Source organism: Corylus avellana, chromosome ca3 (assembly GCF_901000735.1).
Source record: "Corylus avellana chromosome ca3, CavTom2PMs-1.0".
Classification (NCBI taxonomy): domain Eukaryota; kingdom Viridiplantae; phylum Streptophyta; class Magnoliopsida; order Fagales; family Betulaceae; genus Corylus; species Corylus avellana.
The window spans coordinates 1,044,953-1,055,853 of NC_081543.1; positions in this window are offsets into that span (position 1 = coordinate 1,044,953).

Genomic DNA, 10,901 nt, shown 5'->3' on the forward strand with positions numbered 1-10,901 from the left:
ACTTTGTCCTTTTTTTTTTATGTGTATTGACGAGTGTTTTTGCTAGGGCATAGGATTAGGAGCCACTAAAAGTGTACCATTTGTAATAAGCGATTCTCTCTCCCCAAAATCCTATATATGTAGGTGGCAGCATGATTTGGGGGCCATATTTGATTTGTGACATACAAGGCAATATTCAACAAATCTCCGCCTTGACTTATATTTCACCAAAATTCGAATGGAAGAGCGTTTGATTTGGGACTCTGCAAGTTTGCATGAGCTTTTCTTATTCGACCGCTGGGTCTTGGGCTTCAAGACGTAGCGTTGGCCTTTTCATTTTCCAAAGGAGAGTGGAATTTATGGTGGATCGAAGACCGAAGACAACTTGAAATTAGGTCCTTTAAGAGTTTTTTTTTTTTTTTTTTTTTTTTTCGATGGTCAATTTATTGTATAAATTAATTAATGGTATGTCATGTTTGACCAACAAATTAATGCAATGTAATCATAAACAGAGAAATGCTATGGCTACCGCTACCATTTTTCTTTTTCTTTTTTATTTATTGAGAGAGACTTATTAAACTGATGTGTAGCTTATTTATTAAAAATAAACAAAATAATTAGAGAAAAGTCTACATAACCCCTTCAAATTATCACTCAATTGACAATGTTTTTTCAAAACTTTCAATTGTAATAATGTCCTCTTCCAAACTACCAAAAATTGTCAATGTTTCCCCAATGACAAAATTATCCTTAGTAAAATAAAAACAAAAATACTAAAACTTCTAGGAAAAAACCTAAAACTAACAAAAAAAAAAAAAAATCGTTGGATTTTTTTTTTTTAATCCATTTTATAAGAAAAAATTTTTTTTTAAAAAAATCGTTTTTTTATATTTTATTTTTGTTTTATAATTTTTTTTAAATAAAAATTTACGTTTTAAAAAATAAAAATGTTCGTTTAATAAAATAAAAATTTTCGTTTTTTAAAACTAAATAAAAAAATAGTTTTTTAAAAAATAAAAATTTCCGATTAAAAAAAAATTAAAAATTTTTGTTAAAATTTTTTTTTAAAAAAATATTATTTTTAAATTAAAATTTTTCGTTTTTAAAACAAATCAATTTTTTTTTTTAAATTTATAGGGGTATTTTTGTCTTATTGAGAAATATATATGGACATTTTTGTCTTCTTGCTAGTCTTGGGTTGGGGAGGGGGGACATTGACAATGTTTTGGTAGTTTGGAGGAGACATTGTCAATTGGGTAGTAATTTGAGGGAGTATGTGGACTTTACCCAAATAATTAATTGACAAAAATGTAATGAATGAATTATATATCAATTTGGTAAACTTCTATTGATAAAAGATTTAGGGTCTGTTTGGGAGTGCGATTTTGAAAATTGCGTTTTTGAAATTGCTACTTTTTAAAAGCGCACAGGCGTTTGGTAAAATATGTTAAGAATTTTTATTTTTATTTTTATTTTATTATTATTATTATTATTTTTATCAATTGAGTGTTTGGATAACATTAATATATAGTTATGGTTTCATGACCAAATAGATAAATACTGCCCCAAATATTTTTTTAAGCAAAATTGCGATTTTGGTTTAAATTCGTACTTTTTCAAATAAGTACCTTCTAGTCAGCTTATAGAAATTGCAGATTTGTCCACGATTTTAAAATTTGCATTTTTAAAATCGCAATCCCAAACATTCCAAAATTGCAATTTGGTTTAAAAACGTATATTATTTTTTAAAAAACGCATTCTCAAACAGACCCTTAATACGCATTCACATCTGGTAGCATAAGTTTAGCTAAATTTAGCCAAAATATCACCTTTTTTTTTTTTTTTTCTATTTTAACTATCAACTTTTTTAAAGTACCTACATCCGGCTCAACATTTTAACTATCAACTTTTAATATATTATTTAAAAATTATTATTTTTTTTTTATTTTTTATTCTTTAAGTAGTTCTATGAGGGATGAGAGAGAAGTTTAAATAATTTTTAATTAGAGGAGATGATGAAATGATTTTTTTTTTTTATTAATAAAATTATACATTGTTGAGCTATAGTGCTCAACAACTGTAGCTCCTCAACAAACTTTTGGCTAGTTTGCTGAGTCGGATGAAGAGTGATTTAATACTATGGCTCAACAAAATAGCTAAAATATTATTTTGTTGAACTGAATGTGAATGCTCTTATTTTTTTCATTTTAAAATCAGACCAACTCGAAAAGAGAAGTGACTTTTACTGAATGTATGAGAGAATGGGAGAAATGCTCCAAATGAGAAAAGACTTGGACTGTTGATAGCCAAAATGATTACAAGGAGTCCCCCTCCAATAGTAACAGCTTTCAAACCATGAACATTGCCTGATTAAACTACAAGAAGCCAAAATGAAATAATAGTTTTGTCATCTCCATTTCAAATGGAGAGAATCCTAGCAAACATAATAATATATTTATCATCACTAACATTAATTACAGTTGTTATTGCAAAAGAATGTTTTAAAGTAATGTTAGAAATCATATTTTTATCCCACAACTATTTCATAATGATGTCATAACAATCTTAACCAACTTTTGGATCAATCCTTATTAAAAAAAATAAATAATTTAAGAGTTGGTTGGACTGTCTCCTCAATACTGTAAAATAATTATAAGATAAAAATATGATGTATATGGATGCATCAAAATTTGTATTACTGTTGCATTTGCTAGCATATTCCTCTACATCTTGCAGTGCAAGGCTACGTCCGTCCAACAAGTTATTATAAGAAAATTGAACGAAGGTTGAGCATAGAGTGGAGTCAACTTTGACATGGTAAGGAACAACAAATGCAAAATCCAGATTGTGAATTCTTGATTGGGTTTAGGACTAGAGATGTAGAAGTCAAGTATTTAAATAGAAATAAGATATAAGAAATGCTATTTACCACACCTTTATCTTATTTAATTCATGTGACATCGTCAATCAACCTTTCGATCAGTCCTTATTTTTTTACTAATTGGCAGTACCACATACATCAGTAAAATATGATAAAAGTGTGACGTATATCATCACTCAAAAGATATTTACATATTTGCAATCTCACAATAGCCAATACATTCCTCTACATTTTTTGAGTAATGTTAAACCTATAATTGATAAACAACTCTTTTACATCTTGTTAACTGATTGAAGCCACGCCCACTAACATATGCTGAATATATGTCAGCCAGTTAGTGAAAAAATTGTACATCAGTCACAAGCATTATTCATATTCTTTTGTTCTAAGTATCAACAAATATCAAATACAGGATTTTTAATCTCTGATCGACAAATATAGTAAAACAGACTCATCAAACATAAGAATCAAGAAGAAAACAAAAATCCTTTCTAAATTATATGCACACCAATACCACACATTATCATTTAGTTCATAATTACAAGAGAAGCACTCCCAACGTAGAAAGAGAAAGAAAGAAAAGCCCAGAAAAAAGAAAATGGCAGAGCATTGGAATCAGCAGTGCAGCAAGTGATTCCGTCTTCATATAAAGGAAATAGATGAAAGAAGCACAGTTATACTTAGTCAGAAGGGAAGGTAGAAGCGAGGAACACCTCATCCTCCATGAAAATCTGCAAATTCTTGGACTTCATTAAGAACCTGACTGCTTCCTCATCAAATTTCAGCAGGAAGCCAAACTTTATAAGCTCAGAGAGTGCACCAATACGATCTCTGTTCTCCCATAGCAGACCCTCGGATATTGCTTCAGAAAAATATGTAGCATATTCGATGATATTCTTGTATCCACCAGATCTGTCCAACTTCTGTGCCATGAAATTTGAAGACTCTCGATCCCAAAGTACCACTCGGCTTGCTTTTGCTTCGACAAATTCCCCAGAAGAAAGAGATAAACTATAGTTTACCGTGGTGGGTTCAAATGTCTGAAGGAAAATAGTATTCAGAAGCCTTTTGATAGCCTCATGCCTCCTTTCAGCATCCATTTTCATTGTAGGGCAGGCTAGAAAACCGAGGATGAGCCGAACCAGCCCTTTCTTAAGCAAAACATCCTTTCGTTTCACCGGACTGGGATGAGCAACATCCACTAAGGATGATTCTTCCTTCTGAACAGATTCGGATATCGTCCGAACCCCGATTTTCCTGTAAATTTCAAGCAACATAGTCCGAGTTAAAGAAGGCAAGCTTTGCCGAGGGTACCAAACAAATAATGGATGAGGAGAAAACTGCTCAAAAAGATCCGTCAGTTGGAGATCGTCAGCAATGAAAACATCATGCTTGTTGGACAGCAATATTTCTTCTGAGCCTGAACCGACAGGTAATTTCACCAAGTTATCAGCAAGAGTTCTCTCAGTCTTTTCGCTCCAGTGCTTCGAAACATAAACCCAGAACTTAGAACAGTCAGCATGCGACAATGGGTATCCTGAGCTTTCCCAAACATTCCAAAGCTTGCAGTAATCATCAACTGAAGGATTGCCTCTAACATGGAAAGCATTGGAGAAAAAGCTAGTAAATTTCGCTCATAGTGTTTCTCCAAAACCTGAAGCTGCAAACTAAAGAGGCCATCCTTGTCATGCAAAACACATTCTACAGGGCTGACCCAATTTCCATTCTGACTTCCATTTGGAATCCAAATCCTTTTGGCAGCTTCACTGTCTGGCTCCCAATTAAACTCACTCAAATAATTATACATTCGAACAATAGTAGAAAATTCAAGATGGAAATCAAGGTGGCTGGCAATCAATGGGCATCCTTTGTCCACATCAACAGTGACCCCAATTGCTCTGAGCTCTTCTTTGTAGGATGTAATACTAGAACCATAAAAACCGTCATCAACAAAAGGTCCATCTGTCTGCTTCAAAAAAGAACCCCATCTGGAATGGAACAGTACGCACTTGTCTGGAGGCCTATAACCAACCGGGGTCTTCAACCATTTCTTGGAAATTCTTTTCCTGAAATTGTCCGGAAAGGAATAATTCTTATCTTGCAATAAATTGCGGATGCATTCTAGCAATGCAATCACATCTCCAGGAGTTATGAGGGAGGGGTCTTGGGGAAAATGAAGACCAGCAGCTATGAACTTCACACCGTCTTTGATATCAACAACAACCCCCATCATCTCAAGCTCTTTCTTGTATTCATGAACTCCCTTGCCATAATAGTTGTTGAAAATTCTAAAACGACTCCAATTATCACCTACTCACACGTCTAGGAGTTTTACAGAAAATATCCAGAAAACAGATCTAACTTAGCAGTTAAAAAATCAACCAAATACTGATATGAAATATGCAATCAAGAACACAGAAATTTGGTTACGAAGAGGAAACCATTTAGAGAACTCTCTAAATGTAAAACCTCTCCGGGGCAGCCAAACTCAGGAAATCAATTCACTATATAGAAGAATAAGGAATACAAGAAGAATAACAAAACCTTTGACTCTTCCTTGCACACGACAAGTGACCCACTTGACTTCTACCTCAGTAGCCCTTTCCAGAACATCTGGCATGATTCTTCTAAAAGATTTCCTTTCACCGGAACTCCGATTGGCTTCACGTATTTTCTCTTCAACAATAATCTAGAACAAATTCTCTCTCTCTAAGCACCCAGATATTTGCTCAATAAAATACGTACTTGTAAATGTAGCAAAATCGTGTTTAAATAGAAAATAACCCTAATAAGTCAGCCAGGTCCGGACCCTGCAAATCTGAGGTCCGGACAGGCCTCATAAAATGAACTTTCGGGAAATGGGGTCCGGACCCTACTTCTGGCGGTCCGGACCCCTCCTTCAAAAAACAGTTTCTGGAAATGGGGTCCGGACCCTGCTTTTGGCGGTCCGGACCCGGACTGTCCAGTCTTCATCAACAACTCTGATCGATAGGCGTTTGTGGTCCGATTGAGCTGAAATTTTGCAGGAACGTTCATAACACATGAATCTACATTATGAATGGTGGAGATTGGATTCTGAGTATTCTATATCAGTGTTTGAGCCGTGAACAGTAGCATATGCATTTTGGAACTGAATTAAGCCAACACAAGAACTAACAAACTCCCCCTTTGGCAATTCAGTGACAAAACCAAAATGTCGAGCCAATCCCATCATCTCCCCCTTTTTGTCACAGAATGACAAAAGGTCTTCATGTTTCCTGAAACACTTCACAAAATACATCAAGGCATATGTGGAACAAGAAGACATAAATAAAACTCATGAAAAAAAAATGATGCGTGATTATAAAGAAACATCAGCAAAACTCCCCCTCAATGTATGACTCAATTAACAACAGGAAACTGGAAATGCAAAGCATGTTTCTCCCCCTTTAAAAGTTAAATGAACACACATGATAACACATCAATGACTCATGTATTGCACAATGAATATCCAAAAGCTTTCCTTTTTCTTTTTTCTTTTTTTTCTTTTTTTTTTTAAAAACAAAAAACAAAACACCAAAGAAAACTTGTATAGATAAGCAATAGATCATGCATGCTCGTATGAATATCTGAACAATTCGGAGTGATCAACAAGCTACACTTACACCGTAAATGTACCATATGCATGACACAACCTTGGTCTGTGAATGCAGTCAAGTAGGCAATAATCAGAAATCTCATGTGATGGTGTAGTGTGTGAAAACTCCCATTAAATAAGATTGCATCAGTGGAAAGGAAATCTAGGCAGACATTTTGTAAATGAAAGACAAACAGTCTGATTCAAGCCACAGTAAAACCTTATAATGTTAGGACCTAGATTCCCTCATCCGATACACTCCCCCTGAGACTAATCATTCGCTTTTACCATGTCCTTTAGTAATCATCTATTTCCGTAATGATTTGATCACCGATTCTTTCTTTAGGGACAGACAGAAGCAAAACTAAGTCATTTGAGCTTATTTTAAGCCCTTTTTTCTTTTTTTCTTTTTTTTTGGAAAATGTTGGAATTTTTTAGGAGCTAGGTTCAACTAACGAGTTGGTCAAGTGGATAGAACTGACACTACCTATCTTCCAAGCAAAATGTTTGCTCCAAATTCCCAAACATATAACAAAAATCTAAACCTAATGGGGGCAAAAAGTGCACAATTTCGAACATGAGAAAAACTGACTCTTACTCCTTTAACAGTCTTCAGAAAAACAAGGTATATCAGAAACATATGGAGCAATAGATGTAAATTGCAGAAATATTGACCCCACTCATATGTAAAATATTCATTTGAGCACAAGACATGAGAAACTGAGTATCTAACAATTAAAACAATCTAAAAGAATAAAAAATAATCAAAGAAAATAAAAACAAAGCAAACAAAAATTAAGAAAAAAAATGCCCTAGAACAGCTATAGACAAATATCAATATGCTCAATTTCTAGGCATGGTCTATGTGCCCACCTAATCTAGGTGAGTCCATTACCACTCCCCCTCAATGGGTGAATGGTATTAATCTTCTTGACCCAAACTTTCTTCACATCAGGGACAACTGTGTGACTCTTATCCAAGACATCTAACCGTGTTACTACGTCTCTCATCATGTTGAATAATTTCTCATAACTATTTCTAGAATGGAAATATTCTCTTTTAGGCTCATTACTGTTAAGCTGAAAACACTTAGGACGAATATGTCCAATCTTACCACAGTTATGACACGTAGGAATAAACCTTTGAGAATGTTGGTTCCTTAACATGTGCATATTTCTCGACTTAGAACTAGACATATAGGAATCAGTTAGAGTTCCCTTACCTTTTCCACCTTTGGAAATTTGAGGAGAAATTACCTTCTTTTCAGCCAAGCTATCTTCTTTGTTCACTGGTTTCACAAAAATCATCTTTGAAGAAGAAGCAACATTAGTAGATAAAATAGTAGATTTATCAAAACCCAATCCAGTTCTATCAAACGAATGTTTCTGATTATGTAGCATTTGATTTAGCTTTTCACTAGAGAATTTTGTTAAATGATTCTTTGATTCATTCAGTTCATTCTCTAAGGATTTCACTTTGGCAATTAGCATTTGATTTTCAGACATCAAAGTATTATGAGTAGCAAGAGAATCAGTTAAGGTGACAGAAAGTTGATCATTTTCAAGATTAACCTCATTGAGTTTCTTCAATTGCTGCTTATTCAGCTTTTTCAGTTTAGTGTATTCCACAAAGAGATTATTATAAGCATTTTGCAAATCATCTTCTTCTTCCGAATCATTATCGGACACACCTTGTTTGTCTTGAGAATTACACCCACTATTCTCATGCTCACTCTCATAACTAACTCCAAATGCTAAGTAATTAACTCCTTGTTCAGCATCGTCCTTGTCTGACTCATCACTTTGAGTCACATTAAATGCCTTGCCATTTGACTTTCTCAAGTTAGCACAGTCAACACGAATGTGCCCATGTCCTCCACATTCGTGACACTTGATACCTTTAGGTGACTTTCCTTTCTCAACATTCTCATTTCTAGATTTCTCAGAAAATTGTGAATTGCTATTTCTAAAATTTCCTTTCTTGGCTCTAAAGAATTTCCTAAACTTCTTAGCAAACATAGCAATTTCTTCCTCATTTCCAGAATCCTCATCAGATGAACCACAAGAGTCAACCTTAACATTTTTTGCCTTAAGAGCAATATTTTTGGTGTTCTTGTGTTTAGGAAGAATTAGCTCAAAGGTCTGAAGGGAACCTACAAGTTCTTCTACTCTCATAGTATCTAAGTCCTTGCTCTGTTGTATAGCAGCAATTTGGGGAATAAACCTCTCAGGCAAAGATCTTAAGATTTTTTTCACCACTTTAGCATCATCCATTTTCTTTCCCAAATTAATGGTAGAGTTTCTAATGGCACTAAGCTTTGAATAGAATTCATCAAAAGTTTCATCTTCCTGCATTCTAATCTCCTCAAACTGAGAAACCAACATTTGAATTTTTGAAGTTCTAACAACCTTAGTTCCTTCATGTGTGATTTCTAAAGTTTCACAGGCTTCCTTAGCTATTTCACATCTAGAAATTCTAGAAAATTCCTCATTTGAAACAGAGATGTAAATAGCATTTATAGCTTTGTCATTCGCAGTAGCATTATTCTTTTCCTCTGTTGTCCATTCAGCTATTGCTTTTTCTGGACGTGTCCATCCAGATTCGACAATATGCCAAACATTAATGGATTTAAAATATGCTCTCATACGAATTTTCCAAAGCGTATAATTTGTTCCGTCAAAGACGGGAAGAGAATTAGGAGCAACAGTATGAGACATTTGATATGGAGTCTCGGATCACACTCAGGAAATAAATCCTTCACAGAGTGAACCCGCTCTGATACCAATTGAAAATTCTAAAACGACTCCAATTATCACCTACTCACACGTCTAGGAGTTTTACAGAAAATATCCAGAAAACAGATCTAACTTAGCAGTTAAAAAATCAACCAAATACTGATATGAAATATGCAATCAAGAACACAGAAATTTGGTTACGAAGAGGAAACCATTTAGAGAACTCTCTAAATGTAAAACCTCTCCGGGGCAGCCAAACCCAGGAAATCAATTCACTATATAGAAGAATAAGGAATACAAGAAGAATAACAAAACCTTTGACTCTTCCTTGCACACGACAAGTGACCCACTTGACTTCTACCTCAGTAGCCCTTTCCAGAACATCTGGAACGATTCTTCTAAAAGATTTCCTTTCACCGGAACTCCGATTGGCTTCACGTATTTTCTCTTCAACAATAATCTAGAACAAATTCTCTCTCTCTAAGCACCCTGATTTTGCTCAATAAAATACGTACTTGTAAATGTAGCAAAATCGTGTTTAAATAGAAAATAACCCTAATAAGTCAGCCAGGTCCGGACCCTGCAGATCTGAGGTCCGGACAGGCCTCATAAAATGCACTTTCGGGAAATGGGGTCCGGACCCTGCTTCTGGAGGTCCGGACCCTGCTTGAAAAATCAAGTTTCTGGAAATGGGGTCCGGACCCGGGGAATTGCGGTCCGGACCCGGCCTGTCCAGTCTTCATCAACAACTCCGATCGATGGGCGTTTGTGGTCCGATTGAGCTGAAATTTTGCAGGGACGTTCATAACACATGAATCTACATTATGAACGGTGGAGATTGGATTCTGAGCATTCTATATCAGTGTTTGAGCGGTGAACAGTAGCATCTGCATTTTGGAACTGAATTAAGCCAACACAAGAACTAACAATCATTAAAGGAGGCTTCCATTTTTTCTTTATTCAAAAACCCATTCATCAAAATGAATCTTTTCTGTCAATGATATAAACAAAAACAAGTGTTAGTAATAAAATGAACTATCATACATAAATATCTTGATCTGTCAAACATATCAATGTAGCCGGCCCAAATCATTATACCAATAACCTTTCCGCCGAAAACACCACACAATCAGTCCAGCTTGCATGGATTCATCAAGGTACCAAATCCAACAAGATAAACAAGGCATTCTATATAATGAGTCCTTCAACATCCAAAAACAAGAATTATTTTCCATCTTAAATTCAATCAACTAAACTCATTAATCAACCACATAATAGTAACCTATATTTCATTATCACACTTAACTCCCAAATCAACAATATTCCCAACCAATAGGGCCAATCCCTTTGGTAGGCAAAACAACCCAAGGTACTTTCTAAATCACACACACCATTAAAAGGACCAAACCTAAACTGATATAGCCAAATCAAAAACCTCAAAACCCCTTAGAATTTCAACTAAAATCCAAATATTTAAACGCCACAATATAACACTCCAAGACATCATCCACCGAAAATCCACCCCAATTTGCCATCACACAACCAAAAAATCAAAAGGAAACAAAAACCCATTCGGTTGAGATTCATCTCAAACAGATATTCAAAGCCAAAACTTCCAAGAATCAACAGCCAAAACAGCCCAAAACAACAAAGATCACTATAACATTTTCTCTCTTTTTCTTTTAACCCA